This window comes from Malania oleifera, chromosome 1 (genome assembly GCF_029873635.1).
Source record: "Malania oleifera isolate guangnan ecotype guangnan chromosome 1, ASM2987363v1, whole genome shotgun sequence".
Lineage (NCBI taxonomy): Eukaryota > Viridiplantae > Streptophyta > Magnoliopsida > Santalales > Ximeniaceae > Malania > Malania oleifera.
Window position 1 is genome coordinate 29,607,582 of NC_080417.1, and position 26,608 is coordinate 29,634,189.

Here is a 26,608-nt window from a genome sequence, read left to right on the forward strand (position 1 = left end):
AATCTGTCCCATGGAGGGAAATTGGCAGAGCTCTCCGACTCTATGAAGGGAATTAGTCCGACCTGTCCCATGGAGGGACATTGGCCGAGGTATCCGACCTGCACGGCTGTTTGGCCTTACAAGTCATGCTCGTTATTTGGGCCTTTGCGTCTACTGAGCCGTCTCTTCTTGGCAGTTCTGGCCTCACGAGTCGTGCTCGTCAGTTTGGCCTGTCCGCCTGATGAGTTGTGCTCATCTGTTGGGTTGTTCTGGCCTCACGAGTCGTGCTCGTCAGTTTGGCCTATCCGCCTGATGAGTCGTGCTCATCTGTTCGATTGGTTCGGCCTGACGAGTTGTTCTCGTCAATTTGGCCTATCCGCCTGATGAGTCGTGCTCATCTGTTGGGTTGTCCTGGCCTTACGAGTCGTGCTTGTCAGTTTGTGAGTCGTGCTCATCTGCTGGGCCGTTCTGGTCATATGAGTCGTGCTCGTCTTTTGGTTGTTTCACCTTTCCGAGGCGTCGTTGCACGCTTCTGTCCTGCGAGATATAAATAAAAGCAGGTTTTAAATGCGTTCTACCTTGGGAAGTGGGTTGGAGGAAACGTTCTCATTTATGGTCATCCGTCTAACATTGTGTCCGAGGTGATGTGGTCTTTCCGAGGCAGCGTTTGTCCTTTAGAAGTTGCGTCTGTGCATTTGTCAAAGATTTTTTGTGTCCTTTTCCTCCCTCGAGACGCAATCCTTTTTGTAAATGAAAATTCTTGAGATTCCCGCCATAGGGATTCGTGCCCTCCTCTCTTTATAAAGGCCAGTGGACTCTTTCATTCCGCACTCATCTTCATTCTGAGAGGACTCCTTCTTTCTCTTCTTTTCTTCATTCCACAAGTCCCCCATTTGGTGTTAGGTACGCTTTCCCTCTCTATAGCATTTTTGTTTTGTTGTTCTTCATGTTCTTCATTGTTCTTGCATTAACTTTGTATGTTTGATCTTTTCTTGTAAGATAGCCTAGCTGTTTGTGTGTGAAATTTTACTGTCTTGATCTGTCTTGGCATCTTTTCCTCTTTGTTTTTGCTGGTGCTTGCTCGTTTGATCCTTAGGTATAGGTATTATTTCGTTCAGGCTTTATTTTTCCTATGGAGTCTTCCTCACAGCCTTTAAGGGTTCCTACTACAGTTCGGAGCGCTCATTGTGACCTCACCTCCTCCGACCTGCAGAATGTTCATTATTTTTTTGCCATACCATCGAATATTACTGTTAGGTTGTCATCTGCTTCCGAGTCAGCTCTTGATCAAAGCTCCGAGGAGCTCTGCCTCTATACCGATTATCTAGATTTGGGTCTTAGGCTCCCTTTTCCCTCTTTTGTCTCTAACGTATTACGTTTTTACCGCATAGCACCTTCCCAACTTGTCCCGAACTCTTATCTTTTGCTCACCTGTTTTGCTGTGCTTCTGCTCCGCTTGGGCCATCAACCTACAGTTCCTTTTTTTAGAAGTTGTTTCCAAATGCGATCCCATTCTGCGGAGAAGGAGTTATTTTATTTCAACTCTCTACCAGGCTATAAACTTTTTTCATCAGGCAGTTCTTCCATCCATAACTGGAAGACTCGTTACTTATTTGCCTCGGGAGAGTTGAATTACACGGGCTCTTTTGTCTGGTCTTCTCCTCTTGATGGTAACGTTGTCTATCTCTTTTCCACCTTTTGCAGGGCTTATTAGTAGGTTATCTGCAGACTCATTTTTTTCCTTTCACTCCTTTTTCCTTTGTAGTTCGGGTGCGCCATCTCCTTCCCAGACTTTCCCCCGAAGAGCAGGTCATCCTGAAAAAACTTCGTGTTCTTGGTGAACAGGGTATTATCCCTCATGAGGAGCTGTTCCAAGAGCGTGTCCTCATGTAGTGGGGGATCAGCCCCGTTTCCTCAAGTCATTCATCGCCCCTGATTTTATATATATATATATATATATATATATGTGTATGTTCGGATATTGTCTCTACTGTTGGTGTTTTTACTCATTTTCTCTTTTATCCTTTTAGTGAAATAATCTATTGCTATCACTAAGTGGGTAGAGGCTGAACCTCTAGCCACCATAACAGAGCGGAACATTATACGCTTCGTGTGGACATCAGTGGTTTGCCGTTACGGCATCCCCTGAGCGATAGTTACAGACCACGAGAAGCAGTTCGACAACGACCGCTTCAAAAAGTTTTGTTCAGACCTATCTATTAAGCTCCTCTTCGCGTCAGTGGCGCACCCCCAGAGCAATGGACAGGTAGAGAACATGAATCGGATGATACTGCATGGACTGAGAACGCGACTCGAATCCATGCAAGGTAGATGGGCAGAGGAACTCCCTTCCCTTATATGGGTGTACCATACCATATCTGCAAGGATAAAAGAGAAAAGGAGTAAAAACACCAACAGTAGAGACAATATCCGAACACACACACACACACACACACACACACACACACACACACACACATATATATATATATATATATAATCAGGGGCGGGGAATGACTTGAGGAAACAGGGCTGATCCCCCACTGCACGAGGACACGCTCTTGGAGCAGCTCCTCATGAGGGATAATACCCTGTTCACCGAGGACACGAAGTTCTTTCAGGATGGTCTACTCTTCAGGGGAAAGTCTGGAAAGGAGATGGCGCACCCGAACTACAAAGGAAAAAAGGGTGAAAGGAAAAAAGATGAGTCAGCGGATAACCTACTAGTAAGCCCTGTAAAAGAGGGTGGAAAAGAGATAGACAACGTTACCATCAAAAGGAGAAGATCAGACAAAAGAGCCCGTGTAATTCAACTCTCCCGAGGCAAAGAAGTAACGAGTCTTCCAGTTATGGATGGAAGAACTGCCTGGTGAAAAAAGTTTATAGCCTAATAGAGAGTTGAAATAATATAGCTCATTCTCCGCAGAATGGGATCGCATTTGGAAACAACTTCTAAAAAAAGGAACTGTAGGCTGATGGCCCAAGTGGAGCAGAAGCACGTCAAAACAAGTGAGCGAAAGATAAGAGTTCGGGACAAGTTGGGAAGGTACTATGCGGTAAAAACGTAATATGTTAGAGACAAAAGAGGGAAAAGGAAGCCTAAGACCCAAATCTAGATAATCGGTATAGAGGCAGAGCTCCTCGGAGTTTTGATCAAGAGCTGACTCGGAAGCAGATGACAACCTAACAGTAATATTCGATGGTATGGCAAAAAAATAATGAACATTCTGCAGGCCGGAGGAGGTAAGGTCACAACGAGCGCTCCGAATTGTAGTAGGAACCTTTAAAGGTAGTGAGGAAGACTGCATAGGGAAAACAAAGCCTGAACGAAACAATACCTATATCTAAGGATCAAACGAGCAAGCACCAGCAAAAACAAAGAGGAAAAGATGCCAATACAGAACAAGACAGTAAAATTTCACACACAAATAGCTAGGCCATCTTACAAGAAAAGATCAAACATACAAAGTTAACGCAAGAACAACGAAGAACATGAAGAACAACAAAACAAAAATGCTATAGAGAGGGAAAGCGTACCTAACACCAAATGGGGGACTTGGGGAATGAAGAAGAGAAGAGAAAGGAGTCCTCTCAGAATGAAGGCGAGTACGGAATGAAAGAGTCCATTGACCTTTATAAAGAGAGGGCACGAATCCCTGTGGCGCGAATCTCAAGAATTTCCATTTACAAAAAGGAATGCGTCTCGAGGGAGGAAAAGGACACAGAAAATCTCTGACAAATGCACAGACGCGGCTTCCCAAGGATGAACGTTGCCTCAGAAAGACCACATCACCTCGGACACAACGTTAGATGGATGACCATAAATGAGAACGTTTCCTCCAACCCACTTCCCAAGATAGAACGCATTTAAAACCTACTTTTATTTATCTCTGGCAGGACGAAAGCGTGCAACGACGCCTCAGAAAGGTGAAACAACCAAAAGACGAGCACGACTCGTATGGCCAGAACGGCCCAGCAGATGAGCACGACTCGTAAGGCCAGGACAACCCAACAGATGAGCACGACTCATTAGGCGGATAGGCCAAATTGACGAGAACGACTCGTCAGGCCGGAACAACCCAACAGATGAGCATGACTCATTAGGAGGATAGACCAAACTGACGAACACGACTCGTGAGGTCAGAACAACCCAACAGATGAGCACGACTCATCAGGCGGACGGGCCAAACTGACGAGCACGACTCGTGAGGCCAGAACTGCCAAGCAGAGGAGCATGACTCAGTAGACGCAAAGGCCCAAATAACGAGCATGACTTGTAACGCCAAACAGCCGTGCAGGTCGGATACCTCGGCCAATGTCCCTCCATGGGACAGGTCAGACTAATTCCCTTCATGGAGTCGGAGAGCTCCGCTAATTTCCCTCAATGGGACAGATTGACAAATCCCTTTCATGAAGCAGGTCGAACAGATCGGTATATCTACTCTCAACGTGCAGGTCGGACAACTCGGCCAGGTTCCCTTCATGGTATAGGTCGGAAAAATTCCTTCCATGGGACAGGTCGTCCAACTTCACTCCAGGGAAAAGGTTGGACAGCTCGGTCAAATTCCCTCCTTGCAACAGCTCGGAAAAACAGCTCGGCCCGAGCAACTCTTCAAAGAGCTCGGATGAAACAGCTCGGCCCGAGCATCTCTTCAAAGAGCTCGGACAAAACAGCTCGGCACAAACTGTTCAACAAAACAGCTCGGCCCGAGCAATTCTTCAAAGAGCTCGAACGAAATAGCTCAGCCCAAGCAACTCTTTAAAGAGCTCGGACGAAGCAGCTCGGCACGAACAGTTCGGCAAAACAGCTCAGCCTGAGCAACTTTTCAAAGAGTTCGGACGAGACAGCTCGGCTCGAGCAACTCTTCAAAGAGCTCGGACGAAACAGCTCGACCTGAGCAACTCTTCAAAGAGCTCGGACGAAGCAGCTCGGCACGAGCAACTCTTCAAAGAGCTCGGCCCGAGCGCCCAAGCAACTCTTCAAGGAGCTCGGACGAAACAGCTCGGCTCGAGCAACTCTTCAAAGAGTTCGGACAAAACAGCTCGGCACAAACAGCTCGGCCTGAGCAATTCTTCAAAGAGCTCGGACGAAATAGCTCGACCCAAGCAACTCTTGAAAGAGCTCGGACGAAACAACTCGGCCTGAGAAGCTTGGCTAAACAGCTTGGCACGAAGAGCTCGGCAAAACGGCTCGGCAGCTCGGCACGAGGAGCTCGGCAAAATAGCTCGGTACGAGCTGCTCAGCTGAAAAAAAAAAAAAAAAAAAGAAGGGAGGAACAAGATGGAGCGGTAAACCCTCTAAAGGGAAAGATGCAGACAAAACCATTATTCAAAATTCTATTTAGAAATTTGAAACTGAATGGGGGACAGCTGATATGCCCATAATAATCTAGCTAATGAGGACAAGTCAACGCCTATCTCGCACTTTCTCCGGATCTGACATTCGAATGAGTGATTAGCTCCGACCCAATAAAGAGGAGGAGAGATCCACGCCAACGCCCTTAATAACCGAGTAATAGACGCACGCACTTATTGCTAGAGAGCGATTCACGCCCTTATGCAATAAGTGCGAGCCAACCGACGGTCAACTCAAGCCCCTATAAGAAGGGATTTGGAGAAAAGACAAAGGTACGTGACAAAACACCATTCTACTGTTACGTTTAGCCTCCCCAAAAGCGTTCCTCTTACTTAGGCATCGGAGAGATTCCCCGGAGTATACCCCGGGTCCTCCAAGCCTTTCTTCTCTTCCTCTTTCAGGTCCACGGGAGTCGAAGGAGCATCCCTACTATTTTTATCCCGCAACAGTCTTTGTTTTTGCTTTTGTTTATTAGTTTTTTTTCTCACTTATTATTGGCAGTTAGGTCAACTCCGTTTGGTTGCTATGAAACCCATGACAATGAATTGCAATTTTTGTTTACATCTTTTTTTTTTAATTAAAAAAAGTGAACTGAACAGTAGTTGTAATGATTTATTTCATGTTCTTCTGCAACCAAATGATGCTGTTTTGTGTGGATTTATTTGATGATTTGGGTCTCAAATTTTTCTTTTTTCCTTTTCCCTACTTTTTAGTATCAGAAATGAAGTAGACTCCATTTGGTTGCTGCTGGGAAATGGAGGAAAACCAATTCAATTACTTTTTTCTTTGTTTTTTTCCCCAACTGATAAATAATTGAAGAACATGAAGTGGAAAGAAATTTAGGACTTGTTTAATAGTTTGGAGCTCATATTTGTTTTTAACTTCTTATTATTGGAAGGAGTAAATTCTGTTTGGCTGTTGAGAAAACCAAAGAAAATGAATTCAATTTTTGCTTCTTTTGCCTCTTTCTACCCGACAAAGAATCAAAGAACATGAACTGCAAAGGTATGTGGGATTTGTTTGATAATATCCTTTTTCTTTCGTTCTCTTTTCTCACATGTTACTATTGCAAATTAAGTGGACTCCAGGTTACTGTTGAGAAAATTGAGGGAAATGAATTGCCAATAAAACTGAGGAAAATGAAGAACACAGACTCGATAAAGAATGTAGTAGGAAAATGAAGAACACAGACTCAAAAAGAATGTAGTTAAGAGCAGTCGGTTATCTGTCTGTCCTTTATGCCATGGCTAGCAGTGGCTGGACTGTAATGCCTAACTCATGTTTTTCAACCGTGATGTAATTTTTATGAATTGCTGGCATTTGTGTTCTTGTTCTTGTTTTTGTTTTATTACTATTATCAGTTTTTTTTTTCTTTTTTTAAACAAAAATGTTGGTCTCAGGAATGGGAGGCCTTCACTGAAGGAAGCTCAACCTACATTTTAAAATTTATTGTCATGTAGAGGTATTAGTGATTTTGGATGTATTAAAGGGTATTTTTTTCTAAGAGAAAAAACAGTAATATTAAAGAATATGTTAGGAGCATTGGTTCACAAGATTCCTAAAAAAAAAATTTACAGTAAAAGAACATGATCGATGACATACATGGTTACTCATTGGATTAAGGGGGAGTTTGGCTCTCCTCATTGTCCATTTTAAAAGTAAAAATTAGGTCAGATGTGTTTGATAAATAGCTTTTTTAGCTTTTAAAAGTTAATTTTATCTTTTCTTAAATGAGCTTTTAAAAGTTATAAATTTAAAATTTTTAAAAATTGAAAGCTAACTTTTTTTGACAAACTATTTAATTCTATTGTTCTTAATTTTTTTTTTAGATACTATAAAACTATCAATATATTAATTATATTTTCTAAAAATATATATATATATATATATATCTATTTTAGTCATTTTAACTTTTTTACCAAACATATAAAGTTCTTTTTTCTTTGTAATAACTCTTCTAAAGGTTGGACAAAAATTTTTTATAACATAAAAAAGAAGTCACAAGGAAGTCAAACTAAGCCCTAGTTTCTTTTCTAAGCAGTATTATTAAATTCGTTATTTGGTAAATTTTATCGCTAGACTAGACTGGTGTATTGGAAAAAAATGATTTCCTTTTGTAGTTCACATCTTATACGTCTTTTCCTTAAAAAAAAAAATGCAATTATCTTGGGTTTATTATCCAAAATCTTAATATATAGTTCACATCAACAAGTATTATTTGTATTTTCTTTTTAAAAAGTAGTATTAACACTTAATTTGTTTCTATATAATGCGATGTAGAATCTATTTCCTCTTTTCTTATTTTTCAGTCTTTTTTTGTTTCCAAAGTCAAATTTTAAATTTATCATTTAATGCATTAAAAAAAATACATATAGACCGTTATTAATATTTTTGGAATGTCAATGGCACCTTCTATCCACATTTTCTTCAAACGTTTATTAAATGAAATGTGTGATAAAATTTTAGAATGCCATGTAATAATGGAGGATGATGATAAATTGTAATAGTATATCTCTTTATGCTTCAACATTTGAAATAATAAAATAATAAAAGTGAGAATATAAAGTGTAAAATACTAGTTATTATATTGACATATAGTACATTGGGACGGGTTTGACAGGCCAAATTATGGATCTCAAATTTAGATTTATTTGAATTTAAATAAAATTTAAAGTAATTTAATATTATTTTTATCTAAAATTTTTCAAACTTATATTTAAAATCTAACTTCAATCTCCTAAAATCCTAAATACACAATTAATATATTTTATGACAAAAAAAAAAAAAAAAAAAAGACCGGCAATGTATAAACAATGAGACCCTTAACTTGAAAACACAAAATTTTCCAATATATTAGAGTCGAGCAAGTTGACTTTAAAACTAATTTTAATTGCTTAAATTTATTTACAATTATGAAAAAAATATTTGCCATATCAAAAAGTGTAAACTCACAATGAATCCAAAATTTTTGGAATATCCAAAAAATCCAAATCATTGAAGCATCAAAACTAATTCTCCAAAGTTGAAAATTCAATACTCGAAAATTGATGGGTGCGCATGACGCCTGTGCATATTCCATGCCAAGTGCATTGAAGAACCTTTCATAAAGCTTAAAATCCTCTTCCCCTCTCCCTTTCCCTATATTCTTCAATTGTAAAAAACTGCTACTCAATGAAACCCTCCAGCGGAGCTCCCTTCTTCTCATCCTCTTAGGATACTTTGCCTTATTCTAAGGCTTGCCATATGTAACATTAATTGACCCTTAATTTTAGGAGATTCTTTTGCATATACTTTCCATTTATTTGTCCTCTAATTGATATGTAATTATTTCCATGCAATCTGTAATTCAATATAAATGGGAAATACTCACCACTTTACAAGTGTGGTGGTTTCATCAAACCTTTTCATGGTATCAGAGCCAAACTGGATTAGCATCCCCTATCTGATCCCTTCATCCTCCCTCCCAATGGCTACCAAAACCTTCCCCACCCTTCTCCCTTTCAACACCTTAATTCACATGGTCACCATCAAACTTTCTTCCACCAAAGAGCCAACTCCTTCTCCTTCAGGCTAGCCAAGATTTATTAGGCTATGTTGATGGAACCATTGTGCCACCACCTAGGTTTGAACCTGCCGACTCTCACACACCAAATGACAAATTGTTAGCGTTGGTGGCTACATAATCATGTAATGTGTCTTGATGATATTAACCTATTTGTTGTTCTTAGTGCATTCCATCTTTGCAGATCATGTTTAGTACAGGTACAAGTATCAAATACATGAAGGTACTGGATCAAAGGCAAAGATCGGACCGAGTAGACGTCAAGAAAGAAAATCAAAATACCTAAAAAGAGTCTATTCACCCCCCTTTGACTCTATATACTCCCAGGCCAACTATTGGTATCTGAGCATACCGCATTTTCACAAATAGTTGGCGTGGAAAGCTGCTGATCAACACCTCCTCAATCTCCTCCTTTCCTCCCTCACAGAGGAGGCCATGGCAAAGGTTGTTGGCCTCTCCACCATACGCGAGGCCTTGCTTGACTTGGAGAATACTTTCAGCCACAGTTCAAAGGCTCACAATATTTGCCTCAAATACAATCTCCAGCTGATGAAGCGTGGTACCAGACCTGTTTCCATCTATGCCCAAGCTTTCAAGGCCCTCTGTGATCAACTCTATGTGATTGGTCGACTTGTTGATGGAACCAATAAGGTGCACTAGTTCCTCCACGGTCATGGCGATGATTTCTCTTTCTCCACTGCGTAAATGGCGCTCATGCCTCTCCCCAGTTTTTCAAATTTAGTTTCTAAAGTTGAGAGCTTTTAGCTATTTCAGAAGTCCCTTGAGACTACTGCTCCTCCAACTACAATGTTCACTACCGCAAATCATGGTCCTGAGCGGTACCAGCAAAGCTCCTTCCACAACTTCTATGGCCAAACTAGTGGCCATGGCTATAACTTTGCAAATTGAGGCTGAATCCACTCTCGTCAAGGGCACCGCTCTCCTCGCTGGCAAATATGTCACCTTAATGGTCATTATGCTGATCGATGCAACCAACTGTATGCACACAACAAGTCAAGTGCTCATTTTGCGTAGGATTTCATTGGTTCATGCTCTCTAAATGGACCCGAGGCCTCTGATTGGTTCTTGGACACTTGGGCTTCAGTCCATATGTCCAATCACTCATCCATTTTGGATCAGTCCACTCAATACATGGGCAAGGACTCAGTAATTGCGAGGAATGGTGCCTCTTTACCCATTACACATACTGGTATCCTCTCTCCTGCCCCAAATATTCATTTATTAGATGTCTTTGTTGTTCTTCATCTCACTAAAAATATTATTTCAATTAGTAAATTTACGTCTAATTTTCCTTTATTCGTTACATTTACTAATAATCTTTTCATTGTTCAGAATCATCAAACAAGAAGAGCAGTGGCAATCGGTAAGAAAGATGGAGTCTTATATGTGTTGGAGTGTGACAACTGAGAAGTAAGGTGTAATCCCAAGAGAGGGGTGAATTGGGTTTATTAAAATTTCTTTAAAAATTTTATTCGACAAATTCCTTGATTTAAGAATTAACCCAACGAATTAATATTTAGCAATCACACAATCACAATGATATTGATTTGCAACCCTACAAGCACAACCAACAATCCTTTTAAGTTAAGTCAACAACTAATCCAAGTTCAATCCTTTAATGAATGAATGATGATAAAGATCAGTTTGAATAAAATCTTAGAATATTCAAAATCTAACTTTTCTTTCAATCAATGAATAGTTAGAATAAATAATTTCAGATGTTTGATTTTACAAGATTTGAAACTTTCCTTTAATTGATAGAGCAAGATCAACTTTAGCAGTGTAGTAAAATCAATATTCAAGATTATTTCTGAATTTTTCAAACCACTTAACAACCAAATAATGATAACCAATATGTTTCTTGGTTTTAAATATGAAATAAATTCTGTAATTCAGTGGGCTTCAAAATTTGATAATCTGATTTTTTTAATCAATCAATCAATATAGTATGTTGATTTCAAATATGGATCAAAGTAAGAAACTTTAGCAACTCTAAATATTTAGCAAGTGTTAAATAATCATACACGCAAGTTATATGTTTGTAGAAAATTAAAGAGAGTAGGGAGACGAATTGAAGACCGTATTTTTTACAAGGTTTGGCCAGCAGCCTACGTCCTTGCCCCAAGCAACCGCTATGATGATTTTCCTTTCCAACTTCTTTATAGGCCAAGTTACAACCTCTCCGTATCAAGTGGAGATCCCTCTCTAACAAAAATACCCCTTCTCGTTAGCTAATGATTCAACAACCCTGAATCGTCAAACAACAACAAAACAAGAAACAATTTTGTGTACAAGTAGAACTCTCTCAACAAGAGCAGATTAGTACAATTGAAAATCAATATACTTCAATCAATAATCAATATAAAAGAGTGAAGCTCAGATTATTATCACTGGGATTCTGATTTGATTTGAAAATGTTAGTAGAGAATGATAAGAAAACATGAATAAGAAATCGTGAGTTATATCAACATAAACACAACAAGACTTCAGAAAATATTTGAGCAAGAAAGCTTTGAACTTTGTAATTCGTATAAGCTTGATTATAGCTGATTGTTGTTGGTGTTTGTAATTCGTGAAATTAACTTGTATTTATAGATTTAAAAAGTGTATAAACGTATTCCCCAAGTTACTTGAAGTATTTCCCAAGTTGTCTCAAAGATTGGAAGTCAAGCAAACAATTTTGGAAACTTCTCTCGCTGTTTTAAAATTTAAAAACACGAAGGTGAGTCGCCTAATCCCAAAGGGTCAGTCGCCTTTGCCTTGAAGTTACAGTGTATTTTGAAAGTCAGTACTGGGTCAGTCGCCTAAGCCTTAATGGTCAGTCACTTGAGATAGCTCTATTTGCATACTTAAAAACACATAAAAATGTCAGTCACCTGATGAAACTTCCTCAGTCGCTTGTCTTGCCTTCAGCTTAAGGTTTTTTTTAGCTTTTTGATTTCAAAACTTTACTTGGGTTTTGGAAAGATATAAGTAAAACTTTAAAACATTTTCCATGATTTTGAAATAAGGTCTCTAAGTCATTTAACTTTTCCTAATAGCTTCAAACAATTATATTGAAATTTTGAAGTACTTACATAAGACTTCTTATAAACTATTACTCTCTAAGCGCTAAGTCTTCATGCATTGGCTTCCATTCTTTGTGTCTATCTTAAGCTTTTCCTTCAATTTACTTTAGCTTCATCATGAGTGATGTCTCTAAGCATAATCGTCATTTTTTTTTCCTTTAAACACTTGAGCTTGATCTTTTATGAAAGCCTTTGAGCCTTGAAACTTATCTTAACCAAACATGTTAAGTTCCTTTGATTTGTTATCATCAAAATAAGATTCTGAGCTTTATTAGGCCAATAGCAACTCTGCTTTTATTTTTGTCCTTAGGAATAAATCTTTACATGCTTCCTATGATTTATGGACATGTGAATCATTCTATTATTTCTTATTTAAATAAACAAGGATATTTTTATCTTACATCCTTATTGCCCACTCCAAAATTTTGTGTAGTACATGTCAACTTGTGAAAAATCATCGTTTTCTTTATTCACGTAATGAACATAAGTCATTTCATGTGTTAGATATTATTCATTGCAACATATGGGGCCCTTCCCCCATCAAATCAAGTTTGGGATTTGCCTATTACATTCTCTTCATTGATGATTATTCACAGCTCACTTGGTTTTATCCTTTGAAATTCAAATCCAACTTTTACGATGTTTTCACTTAATTTCAAATAGTTATGGAAAATCAATATTCAACTCATATCAATTTTTCAAAGTGATGGCGGGGTCGAATTTACTAGCACTTGCCTTAAAACTCATCTTCATACCACCGACATTCACCATCAACTTTCCTATCCATATACACCCGCCCAAAATGGTTGCGCTAAACAAAAACATCACCATGTGACTGAGACCGGCTTGGCACTTCTTTTCCACTCTCACCTTTCTCCTTGCTTTTGGGTTGATGCCTTCAATACTGCAGCTTACATCATCAACCATTTGCCCACACCACTTCTTGGAGGCAAGTCACCGTTTGAGCTTTTATATGGTTCCTTTCCAAATTATGAAAATTTTCATCCTTTTGGTTGTCAAGTTTATCCTTGTGTGCGTTATTATATGCCTAGAAAATTTTATCCTCACAATATTCCCTACATTTTTTTGGGTTACAATCCATCTTATAAAGGGTTTTGTTGCCTTGATCCCATCACCTCTCGGCTCTATATCACCCGACATGCTCAATTTGATGAAAATCATTTTCCTTTCATCGATACCTCTTAAGCTCAACCCCTTTCCTCTCTACATTTTTCCAAAATTTTGGAAACCAGTCTTCTCCATACAGACCCCCTCCCTTTTCCCTTACACACCATTCTCTATACATTACTCAATCCGAATCTACCCCATATGCTATCTGTACTGACCCAGTGGATAAGTCTTTGTAGGCAACTGATTCTTTTGCAAGTCCCTCTTCACCGCATCCGGATTCTATCCCGCCCTCTATTGAGACATGAACCGCTCCTTATGTTCCTACTCCTGCATTTTCGTTAGGTTCTCACCCTATGCTCACACGAGTTAAAGCTAGTATTTTCAAAACTCGCCATCTGGCAAACCTTGGTGTCTTTGGATCCTCTATACTTCTTTCTGCTCTTCTTGTCTCTACTAAGCCTAAATGATTCAAATATGTTTCTAAGAATCCTACTTGGCATGCTTCCATGGATGAAGAAGTTCAAGTCGTGCAAAATAATCGCACTTGGATTTTGGTCCCTTAACTTGCAAACACCAACATTGTGGGCTCCAATGGTGTTCCAGACCAAATATATACCTGATGGATCCATTAAGCATCTCAAAGCACCTTGTTGCCAAGGGCTATACATAGGTATATGGTCTTGACTACACTAACACTTTTAGTCATGTTATCAACACTACCATTGTTTGTGTTGTGCTTTCTACTACTGTGACCAACAAATGGTCTCTTCGTCAACTTGACGTCAATAATGTGTTCCTTGATGGTACTCTCACTAAAAATGTTTATATGAAACAACCTCCTAGGAACATTGAAGAAAGCTCTCTATGGTATCAAGCATGCTCTTCGTGCCTGGTTCCATTGCTTAAGTTTTTTTCTCTTTCAACTTGGTTTCTCTTACAGTCATGCTGACACTTCTCTATTTTTCTTTCATAAGAAATCTGACATTATCTACTTGCTTCTTTATGTAGATGACATTATTGTTACTGGAAACAACTCATCTTTTCTTAATAATTTTACTTGTAAGCTCAATTCTGAGTTCGCCAATAAGGATTTGGGTCCTCTCAGTTACTTTATTGGCCTTGAAGCTTCTCCAACTACAGATGATCTTTTTATCAGTCAACTGAAATATGCACAAGATATTCTTACTCAAGCTCAGTTACTTGATGGAAAACCTGTCTATACTCCCATGGTTGTTTCCCAACACCCGTTTGCTAATGGTCCTCTGTTTTCGAATCTCACTCGTTATGGGTCTCTCGTTGGTGCACTACAATACTTGACCATTACATGCACCGAAATTCTCATGTTGTCAACTCTATTAGCCAATTTCTACATGCTCCAACTGAAAATCATTTTCTTGCTGTTAAGAGTAGGGCACCCTCCATTTTGGCCTTACCCTTTGCCCATTTGTAACTCCTGGTGCTCTAGTTTCTTACTCTGATGTTGACTGGGCAGGATGTCTTGAAACTCGTCATTCTACCTCTGGCTACTCTATTTATCTTGGTGACAATTTGGTTTCTTGGAGTGCTAAGAAGCAACCTACTGTATGTAATTCTAGCTGTGAATCTGAGTATCGTGCTCTTGCGCACACTACAACCAAACTTATTTGGCTTACGCATCTTTTTCTTGACCTCTAGGTTCCCATTCCACAGTGGTCTCTTCTCTTATGCGACAACAAAAGTGCAATTTTTTTTAGCTCCAACCCAGTTCCTTACAAACGAACCAAGCATGTTGAATTAGACTATCATTTCCTTTGAAAAATTTTTGTCTCTAGCAAACTTCACATGAAGTATGTGCCCTCTCACCTATAGGTTGCCGACATCTTCACAAAAAGTGTTCCTCGACCCCTTTTTGAATTTTTCTGATACAAGTTTCACGTTTGTTCCAATATGACACCCAGCTTGTGGGGGGTGTTGAGGATACTTTGCCTTAATCTAAGGCTTGCCATATGTGACATTAATTGACCCTTAATTATAGGAGATTCTTTTGTATATAATTTCTATTTATTTGTCCTCTAATTAATATGTAATTATTTCATGCAATTTGTAATTCAATATAAATGGAAAATACTTACCACTTTACAAGTGTGGTGGTTTCTTCAAACCTTCTCAACCACCTCCACCTATGGTTGCCAAAATGACCCAATCACCCATCAGTCTGACCCCCGCATCACTGAAATCCCCACTAAGATGTCGATGATAGTCTTCCAACCGCTCCCACGCGATTTGCGCCCTTGTCAAGGAAATCGCCATTATCGAATTGGAAGCCGCGCAGCTAGAGCACCTCATCTATCAAGAGGGGACTGTAGACACCCTCCATGGCAATGATCGCGAGAAGCTAATGAATGAGTCCTTAATGATGCTGCTTCTATGGTTGGACATGGTGCTCGATGTTGATATAGCGGTGCGGGAGATGCAGCGGTTCCTGAGCCATTGGATCGTGAGGTTGTAGGAGATCGTGGACGCCATCTGCGACACGAAAGGGTTCCATTGGAATGGGATTTTGAGAGAGCGGGGTCGGGATGTGGCGTAGAGTGAAGATTGTGCTTACATAGAGAGATTTTGTGTTTGGAATTTAGGGTTTCAGTAAGCCGTGAAATGATCATCTGGCGTGATTGTCGTTGGCCAAAGGCGGTAGAAGGAGCATTTCGATTTCTAGGAGGGATATTCATATAGCTTGTATTTTAGATAATAGAAGAAGATATATCATGAGGTGGAGGAAATTGCAACCAATTGAGGAAATGAAACTCCCACAACTATTCCCCCAAAAAAATAAAAAAAGGAAAAACAAAATTACAAAAATGCAAATTGTTTCTTATCCCAAATTATTAAATTTGTTGTTTTTTCAATAGATGTAAAAACTAAGGTGTAGTCCCAAGAGGGGGGTGAATTGGATTTTAAAAAGTTTCTTTTAAATCTTTTTATAAATTCACAACCTTTTGTAAATTTAGCAAACACACAAGAATGTTTTGATTTTTAATACAACCACAATCCACATTCAATACCAACACAAACCAAATACTTTCAACAATGACAATTGGTCAACCAAATAATCAATCAATCAAACATTATATACTTAACCAATATATGAGCTGCAACACCTCCAAAATTCAGCGTTTGCAAAACTCAGCATAGAGTTTGATTAAAGCCCTGTATTTATGGATCTTATGCACTTACTTTTAACTAAGGTTTCTACAAATGATTGATCAACATACTCCCTTTAAGGTTTCCACAAAAGATCAATCAACGTACTTCCTTAAATTAAAAGTTTTTGCAATCTCAATTGTCTCAGCTTCCTGCACTCAGATACACAACCACACAATTTATATATACTGAAAAATTAAAGAGAAAGGGTTGAGAGTGAGATCGACTTTTTTATGAGGTTCGGCTTATACTAGCCTATGTCCTCTCCTTAGGCAAGACCACTTAAGGATTCCACTATCACATTCCTTTATGGGCGGAACAAACTATTACAATCCCTCCTTCAATTAGGGTAGAGCCCCCTCTCCAAGCGATACCCCACGCTTGGTACAACGATCCAATAACCCTGAACCGTCAAGAAAACAAAGAGACAAGAAAAAATTCTTGTGTACAAGAAGTGCTCTCTGATAGAGATGGTTAGTACAAGATTAAGCACAACTAATACTTTAAAGTAAATATCAAATAGAATGAAATTGAAGCTCAAGGAAGTATGTCACCGGGATTCTTCTTTTGATTTGTATCAAATCTCAAGAGATTAGCTTTCAGATCAATGATTAGAGATTCAGTTTATTTCAGAAAATTCTTAGCAAGAATATGTGAGCAAGAGGGCCTTGAGAGAGAGTGAGCAATATAGCTTGAAAACTAATTTTTAATTCTTGGTAATGAATTTGATTTGAGAAACCATGTATTTATAGGCTCAAAAAGCGTTAAATTTATGTTGCCCAAGTTACTTGGAGTGTTTCCCAAGTTTTTATAAAGTTTGGGCCACAAGCAACTAGAGTTTGAATTTCAAAAGCATTTTAAAAAACTAGTCGTTTACGAGGGTCAGTCACCTGAACCCACCGTGGTCAGTTTCCTGACCTTTGAACACAGTGTAAATTTCCAGTTCAAAATAGGGTCAGTTGCCTAAGGTGCCGAGGTCAGTCGCCTGATCCTTCACTACTTGTTCAAAATTAATTCAAATAAAATGTGAGTCGTCTAACCAAACACAGGTCAGTCATCTAAACAGTTATAAATTCTATTTTTGAAGTTTGTTTTCAAAACTCTTAGTTGTCTTGCTTTGATGCATTTAAAGTATATTTTTCGGGGTTTTCAAAGTAAGGTCTTTAAGTCCATATTAATCCCTAATGAGTTTAAATGCATTCAAAATGATATTTAAAGTGAAGTACTAACATAAGACTTCCTAAAAACATTAAAACTCTCTTAAACTTAAAGTCTTCATGTATTTCTTTGCTTTGAGTTATCTTTGCTTTGAGCTTGAGTATTATTTAAAATTCATATGTCTTCACCATCTTGGATCTCTTTGAACTTTCATTTGATCACCTTGTGAGTGGAGAATAGCTTTTTGATTCTTGTGATCTTTGGACTTTCATTTCTTGAACCTTTTGAACTTGTTATAGTAGGTTTCCTGAAATATCATCACTTAAACCATAACTTGTTAAATTATCCTTTATTTGTAATCATCAAAACAAGATTTGAAAGTCATGTTAGGCCAACAAGATGTTGTGAGGATTGGTGTAATCCCAAGAGGGGGGTGAATTGGAATTTTAAAAACTTTTTCTAATTATTCAACCGATTCACAAATAATATCTCAATCAAAATTAAAAGCGTGTATAATAGTCTATATCAAGCATGTATGTAAAACATTCACAACAATATATACAACATACATATGTGAAAATTTAAAGAGTAAGGTTAGAGATAATGACACTGAGATTTTTACAAGGTTCAACTATCTTCACCTACGTCCTGGCCTCAAGCAAACCACTTGTGGATTTCCACTATCACACTCCTTTAAATAGGGTGGAGCCACTCGTTACACACTCCTTATAGGCGGAGCCACCTCTCCAAACGATATCCCCTTGTTTGACCCACTCCTTATAGGTAGAGCCACCTCTCCGAACAATATCCACTCACTCGGTAATCTCTTATTCTAGGCAGAGATACCTCTCCAAGATATCCCCTCACTTGGCACGGTTCACAACCCAAACCACAAATATAAATGATTTGTTAAAAAATTTGCGTACAAGAATGCTTCTTCAAAAGCTAATTTGTACAATGGAAAAATACTTCTAAATGCACTCTCAAATAATTTTAAATATGAAACTCAGTAGAGTAGGGTGATCCTCTTAAAAATATTTTTGCAAGAAAATGAGAGTATGGAAAATGATTTTCTCAATATGACTTTTGAAATATCAACAAGCTTTTCAAGCAAGTATATATGAGTGAATATATGCTCAAAGCTTTCGTGTATAACTCACAAGATTTTCTCCAAAAAGTATTTTCAAAATGAAAGTAGGAGAAATATAAATTTGATCTTTGAAATATCACAAGAGTAAGAAGCCTTTGAAGCAATATATATGAGTGAATATATGTTCAAGACTTTCAATAATAACTCAAAATTTTTCTCTAAAAATGTTTTCAAAAAGAAAGTAGGAGAAATAAGAATTTGATCTTCAAAATGAGCATAAAATATGTTTGAGAATCAAAGAATAATCAAGTAATCTCTCAAAATGTTTTTCTAACATTCTCCAAATGTTTAAGCTTTGTATTTATAGGCAAAAACCCTTTGTAACTGTTTTATGGCCATTGGGAATATAAAATAGAAGTTTATTTTTGAAAACTAGTTGTTTTTCGGCCAATGGAGTTCAGGTCTCAATGTTAATTGTCTACAAGTCACCCCATTTTGTCGACGAATCACATGTGCTAAAAAACATATTTGGCTATTGGAAAAATTCATCGATGAGTCGTGCCCATTCGTTGATGATTCACCTGGGCAGAAACTCAATAATGCTTACTGGATTTATTAGTCGATGAATGCACTACATTAGTTGACTATTCCGCTGTTTTTCACACTAATAAGCCTTCTTTTAACTTCAAACCTTTTGTATGAGTTTTGCATTTTAAATAAAAGGCTTTTCATGTAAGATTGGAGTTCCTAAGGTCAGTGTAAAGCTTCACATTTAAATCAAATGATATGCATGCACAATTGAAACCTAATTAATAACAATACAACTGAAAAATATACAATACTTCAAGCTTTTGCTCTTTAAATTCCCATGGAATGCACCAAGATATATATATTTGTTGATGTTGACCTAATTGGTCATATCTCATTTTGATAATGACAAATACCTTGATACTAATGTTTGCCTTGAGCTTGCATGCAGGTTCACTCTACGCATGAAGTTGAAAAGATTTCTATATCATGATGGCGTATGGTGACCCCCAAGGAATATTAAAGAATATTATGCTTAATTTTTATTTGTAATTTGTATATTCTTCATTTTGGACTGTAACGTATTATGGTCTGTAATAACGGCATCATACATGATAGGACTTCATGCTTAGGTTGCCTTATATTGACCTTTAGGTTCCTACACACTTAATGCATAGAACCCCTCTAAGCTCACATATCATCAGGGGTAAATTTAAATTAAAGTATGGACCTTAGACATAAAATCATAAGGACTTCGGGCGACCAAACTAGGCAAGTCAAATTGCCTCAGTTGACCGAACAGTTGACTAGTCAAATAGTTGACTTAACTTTGGGGGACCCAACTCAAATGACTTGAGTGTCTACGGTCGACCGAACTTATACCCTTACTTTTTCCAATGTCCTCGAGCGCCCGAACTTGTAGTTCATTTTCAGCTCGGGCGATCGAACATGCAAGTTCGACAGACCGAACTTGAGGATGGGCGACCGAACCTCGGACATTTTGGAAAATCACCTTCGCCAGCAAACCGAACTCATTTTCAAGCACCCAAACTTAAAAATTTTCCTCTTTCTCATGTGTCTATTCGAGCGACTAAACCTATGGCTCAATTGACCAAAACTCTCAGGTTGGCCTAATTTTTACCACAATTAATTGGGGTTAAATAGGGTTAATTTCTTAAACACAATTTAAAAAATTTTAATAATTCCCTGAGTGTCCCTAACAGTTATAATTTTGGCCTTCTCTATATATATGGGTTCATTTGCACAATTAACATAAGATTAGCATTTGGATTAGCCTAAAAATTAGCCTAAAAATCCTCTGATTTTTTTAGTGCATATTTATCAAATTCAAAGCCCATACACTTCTTTTGTCATTCCTTTGATAGATTAAGCTTCCTAAGAGTATTCTTGAGTGATTCTATTTGCTTAAAAATTCTCCTTGTTCTAGACTGATTGATTGTTTTTATTGGGAGTTTTAGCCAAGGTTTTTCCCTCTGTTTAACTAATAAATCTTTGTGTAAGAAAACCTTTGTAGCTAGTGATTCTTTGCATCTTTGTTGCAAGACTCATCAAGCTTGTGGTTTTTGATTGTGCAAAATCTTTTTCACAAGCATACTTTTCAAATATCTCTTAAGCTATTATTTTGAGAAACTTATCTTTGAGATATTTTGAATACTCTAGTTGGAACTCTTTGAAACTTGTGGTGATTGATTAATATTGATACTTTGTTTCAAATATTGTTTGAAAATACACTATAGGACTTGAATGTATTTTTACATTAGATTGAGTGTTAGCACACTTCATTTGCACTAAGCATAAATTCTATCATCTGTGTGTGCATATTTATCTGGATTATATTGTGGTACATATTTGCTTATATAGAAGCACTTTATTTGTACATCAAAATTTGAGCTGATTAATTGTATACCTGATGTGTGTTCTAAAGAGGGAGACTTGCCTTGTGAAAAGTCTCAGATTGGCTTTGACCCGGTTAGGAAAGTTAGGTGCACCATCCTGGTAAGGTGTTGTATACGGTGCCGCTCCACCCGTGAAGTGAGCCTTAGTGGAATCCTTGTGCTTTTGAGCCAAGGTAGAGACATAGGCGCTTTTGCCAAACCTCAATAACATATTCGGTGTCACTTTTACTTTTCCTGCATTATATTCTGCATTGTGCTTGATTTAGTTTCCTTGCTGAATATTATGCATATCTGATTGACACGTTATTGTATGTAATTGAGAGATATTGGAATTGTGTTGGATATACTGAAATTGATTAATATATCATATTTGCAACATCATATATACTTAGACTGCCCCTAGGTTGCGTAATATTGTTGCTAGACTGGTTGACCTAGGAACAAATTTTTAAATCTCCAATTCACCCCCCTCTTGGGATTGCACCAAAGTCAACAATTGGTATCAAAGACTTGCTACCTAGACTTAATTGTTAGTTTGTAAAAAGATCATGATGGCTCGTGTTGGTGCATCTCCTTCGTGTGAGGAAAGGTTACTCACGAATCCTCCCGTGTTTTGCAGTGAAAATTTCACTGTATGGAAATTTAGAATGACTATATTTGTTAATACAAATAAATTTTGATGCCATGAACACCTTGCTGCATGCTTTAGATTCTAACATTCTTTGTGAAGTTATGGCATGCAATAGTGCTACAAAGATATGGGAGGAACTTGAAAAGAGATATAGAGCAACTAAGCAAGAAAAAGCGATCACTCTTTGTGACTCACGCTCAAAGGATCTTGAAGGAGAAAAATGGTGTTTTATAGTTTTAATTGATGATAAGGTAAATTCGCCGCCTTCTACTTTATCAAATAATGCTAGTAATGATTCATGTGATAATTCTAATGATGCATTTGATACTAAATCATGTGATAGTTCTGGTAGTAAAAGCATGCCTACTTATGAAGAATTGCAAGTTGAATACGTAAGAAGGGTCTAGGACGTATTTCTTCAACATGGAAACGTGGAATACATCATGCATCCTGGATAACATAGGTGGTAAAGCTAGCCTGTAGGCAATCGGCCCCAAATTGAATAACCCTTTTAACTGAGCTATTTTCAGAAATACACGATTACCAACATCAAACTCTAATTCCTTGCGGTGGGTATCAGCGTAACTCTTCTGTTGGCTCTGAGCTGCACTAATTCTATCTCTGATAAGCTGAACCTTATCATGCGCTTGTTGAACAAGCTCTGGTCCCATGAATCGTCGTTCATCCATTTCATCCCAAAATAAAGGAGAACAACATCTCCTATTGTAAAGCGCCTCAAATGGTGCCATGCCAATGCTGGCCTGATAACTATTATTATATGTAAATTCCACTAATGGCATAAACTGAGTCCAACTACCCCCAAATTCTAGCACGCACGTTCGAAGCATATCTTTTAATATCTGGATCTTCCTCTCAGTCTATCCATCTGATTGAGGATGGAACACCATGTTAAAAGATAACTGAGACCTTAGAGCCTCCTGCAAACTCCTTCAAAATCATGACGTGATGTGGGTCTCTATCTGACACTATAGACATTGGCACACCGTGAGAACGGACTATCTCCTGAATATATATATCTCTGTCAGTCTGTCAATGGAGTAGTTGATCTTGATAGGAAGGAAATGGGCGCTCTTAGTCAAACGGTTTACAATCACCCAAATCGCATTCTGACCATGCAACGCCGATGACAACTCTAAAATAAAGTCCATAGATATATTATTCCACTTCCACTCCGGGATAAATAGCGGTTGCAACTGACCTGCCAGTCTCTAGTGCTCAGCTTTTATCTGCTGATACGTCAGACACTGGGCTATATACTCTGCAATTTATTTCTTCATACCACTCCACCAATAAGACTCACTAATCTCAATACATCTTCATACTGTCGGGATGACCTGTGTACAAAGATCTGTAAGCCTCCTCTATAATGGTCTTCCTGATGTCAGTATCGGCATGAACACATAATCTAGAACAGAATCGTAAAGGTCCGTCATCTATAATACAAATTCCCCCCCCCCCAACCATTCTGCACTTTGACCATTACCTTTTCTAATTCTAGATCATCTTTCTGAGCTGCTTTAATCCTTTCCTGCAGAGTAGGTTGCACCACTAAACTAGCAATACAAACTTGAAAACCACTTTTGATCAATTCTATACCAAATCTTTCCAGATCCATCATGATTGAATACTGAATCCCTATAGTTGTCAACGCTGGTCCCACCAACTTCCTGCTCAAATCATCAGCTACCACGTTCGCCTTCCCTAGGTGATAACTGATAGTGCAGTCAAAATCTTTAATGAGTTCTAACCACCTTCTTTGCCTCATATTCAGTTCCTTCTGAGTGAAAAAGTACTTTAAACTCTTGTGGTCGGAGAAAATTTCGCACCGTTCGTCGTACAGGTAATGCCTTCAAATTTTCAATGCATGTACTACTACAGCTAATTCAAGATCATGGGTAGAGTAGTTCTTTTCATACTCTTTCAATTTCCTATAAGCATACGCTACTACTTTACCATGCAGCATTAATACACAGTCAAGTCCCTTCAAGGACGCATCACTGTAGATAACCAGTACTGGTGCCGTGACAAGCCTCTGCTTCAATTCCTGAAAACTCTACTCACAGCTGTCGTCCCACTCAATTCTGACATTCTTTCTAGTCAGTCGTGTTAGAGGTCCTAATAGCGCTGAGAATCCCTCAACGAAATGTCGGTAATACCCAGATAACCCCAAGAAACTCTTGATCTCCTGGACATTCCTCAGTCTAGCCCAATTCACTACTGTAGTGACCCATAGAATTTATAATATTCAAATAATAAAAGGAAGGGAGAAAAGGAAATAAAAGGGGGGCACAGCAGGTCTTTGTTAACGAACGCTTCGCGTTCGTCGATGACGCAGCATATTGGACTCGTTGAGGAGGGTGTAATTCGTTAACGAGAAAATATTGAGAGAGGTTTTGGGTGATTCTGAATTTCGTCGAAGAGGAGAGAGTTCGTCGATGAGCTGTCTTCATGACTTCGTCGACGAGGTGACGTGGCTCATCGATGAGGGCGAGTGTATAAGTAGTTCTAAACACCATTTTTTTTTGTGGATTTTGGTCACAAAAATCTCTTCTCTCTTCCTTCGGTTCTCCTCACTTCTCTCTAAGATCTCGGGCCTATTTTATGCCGGTTTGACGATTTGAAGCCACCACGATGCTTCTGGGAAAGTTCTCTGCAAGTCTGCCGGAGCGGATCATTGGTGGAACGAGTTTGGAATTCATCCCAGATTTAGGGTAAGACTTTTTATTCAGTATTTAGCTATTTGACAATTGTAGAAAGCGTAGTACGCGTAGAAATACTAAAATTTAGTTCTAGGGAATGTCATTTTCAGGGTGTTGATCGGGGAACCCTGTGGGTACAGGACTATTTTCTTAAGGGGGCTTTTCAGGAATCCGATAAGAGAATAAACTAAGCTAGTTATTTTATGAAAATGTATGTATACTATTACAGCATCTGATTTCAGGAAAATAAATATATTTATATATGCTTTACGTTTGGGAAATACTGTTGCAAAAGATGATATGTTTAAATACGTATGAAACCTATTTTGTGTGGCATGAGTAAAATTTATAATGAAATACTATTTTCTGGGAATATGAGAAAGATATGAATTTTTATAATGAAAAACCGGCGTAGGGGTCAAGAATTTTATATGATTTGTCGTGTACGGGCTGAGCTATGGATATGATTTGCCATGTATAGGTCGAGCTATGGATATGATTTTTCGGTGTATAGGCCGATCTATGCATATGTTTGCCAGCGTACAGGCCGAGCTATGAATATGTTTGCCGGCGTACGGGCCGAGCTATGGTAAAATATGAAATATCGACGTACAGGCCGATGATTTTCATGATATACGTATAAATGCAAAATGATATGATGATATTGATTTGGCAATTATAGTATGAAATATCCATGTATCACAATTTGATTATATGCTATATGTTATCAGAACCTAGTTAGCTTGGTTTAGGCTAGCACTTGCACAGTACCGATGCTATGTGTTCATGATTCATCATGATATTTGTGTTAACGCTGCTGTACAGAGTGGCATGAGGTTAGATGGTCGATGTGGTTTTAAGAAGTGTGAGCGCCCCTGGTGTACGGACCAGGTCTGGCAGACCCATCGGACTTACCGACTATACTTTTGGCTTCGCAGTGGTCGACCAACCATTATCAGGTCCCGCCTTCGGGTCACACAACCCAGTCATGTGGGGGTAATACATGACAACAACCAGCTAACCTACCAGGGTTGTTTTCGTATTATATTATATGAGATGAATTATGTTTATGAAAATCCTTTATGTTCTACTTTTGAATGAGTATATATATTTTCCTAGATATGATACATATAGTTTTACTGGTTATGGTTATGTATATGGTTATATATATAACACAGAAAAGCTCATGTTGCCACACACTAGTATTAGTTTATTTTCCCTTACTGAGAGGTGTCTCACCCCAAAATTTCATAAACATTTCAGGAGCCCCAGATAGAAGAGTTGATAAAGTTTCTCTGAGATAGTTACGGCTAGTTTGCCCTCTCTAAAGGGTATGTATGTTGTGATAGGGTCAGATGGATTTTATGGGAAGTGACCCCAGGACTCTATTGGGTGCTTTATGTATGTAAATACAATGGATATAGTAACTCTGGTATTGTGATGGATGGCTTTGTGTTTATGTTATTATGATTGTATGTTTCCTGTTGCTTAGGCTTCTGTTGTGTGTTTCTTATGTATCCCTAGAACCCACTGGTCCAGGTGGATTATGATCTGCTGGGTTTGTTATATGGGTTTAATTATATTATGGAAAAAAAAATATGAAAATTAAGCAGGTCGTTATAGTTTGGTATCCGAGCCTAGGTTGCTAGGTTCTATAGACTTTAGAGTGTAGCAGAAACAATACTAGAGTATAGGAAATGATTTAAGGTTTTATTCTACAGTATAGAGGCAAGACTTCCATGGTGGTTTCTGTGTTTTTCCTAGGGTGACGATTTTAGGAAAACCATAGTAAACTATTGATGGGTTATGCTTCTAGAATGTAGGACAAGGGTAAGAAATAAATTGAGTGTTGAGATAAGAGGCTAGGTTAAGTGGGTAAATTATAAGGATAGGATTACTGAGTTGCGTTTGTTGTTTTTCAGGAAGGATACAAGGGAGGTAGTGCCCATGCGAGTGGCAGTGATGGAGCAGGGACATCAGATGCAAATGAGACCGACTTTGAAGTGGTATTACGTAGCGCGACTCAATAGGTTATGGATGAGATCGCTAGGAGCTCGAGGGAGCAAGGTGTTCCGTCGGTTGGCCATGGGTGCACTATTGAGAAGTTTACGAAGATGAATCCTTTAACCTTTTCAAGAGGAGTCAATCCTACAGCCGCTGAGAACTGTATGCAGGAGATCGAGAAGGTCCTAGTCGTATTGCAGTGTACTAAAGAATAGAAGGTCCTCTTCGCCACCTATAGACTTACAGGAGAGGTCGAGAAATGGT

The 26,608-nt window shown here is 38.3% G+C and overlaps 1 long non-coding RNA gene across 1 annotated transcript; it reads right to left on the minus strand.

Moving 5' to 3' along the window:
* Window positions 1–10,820: 10,820 nt before the first annotated feature.
* Window positions 10,821–15,863, minus strand: LOC131159547 (uncharacterized). Its single transcript, XR_009137814.1, has 2 exons — window positions 15,229–15,863; window positions 10,821–11,123 (listed from the first exon to the last, which is right to left on the minus strand). It is a non-coding gene; the product is annotated as an uncharacterized LOC131159547 (long non-coding RNA).
* Window positions 15,864–26,608: the final 10,745 nt, after the last annotated feature.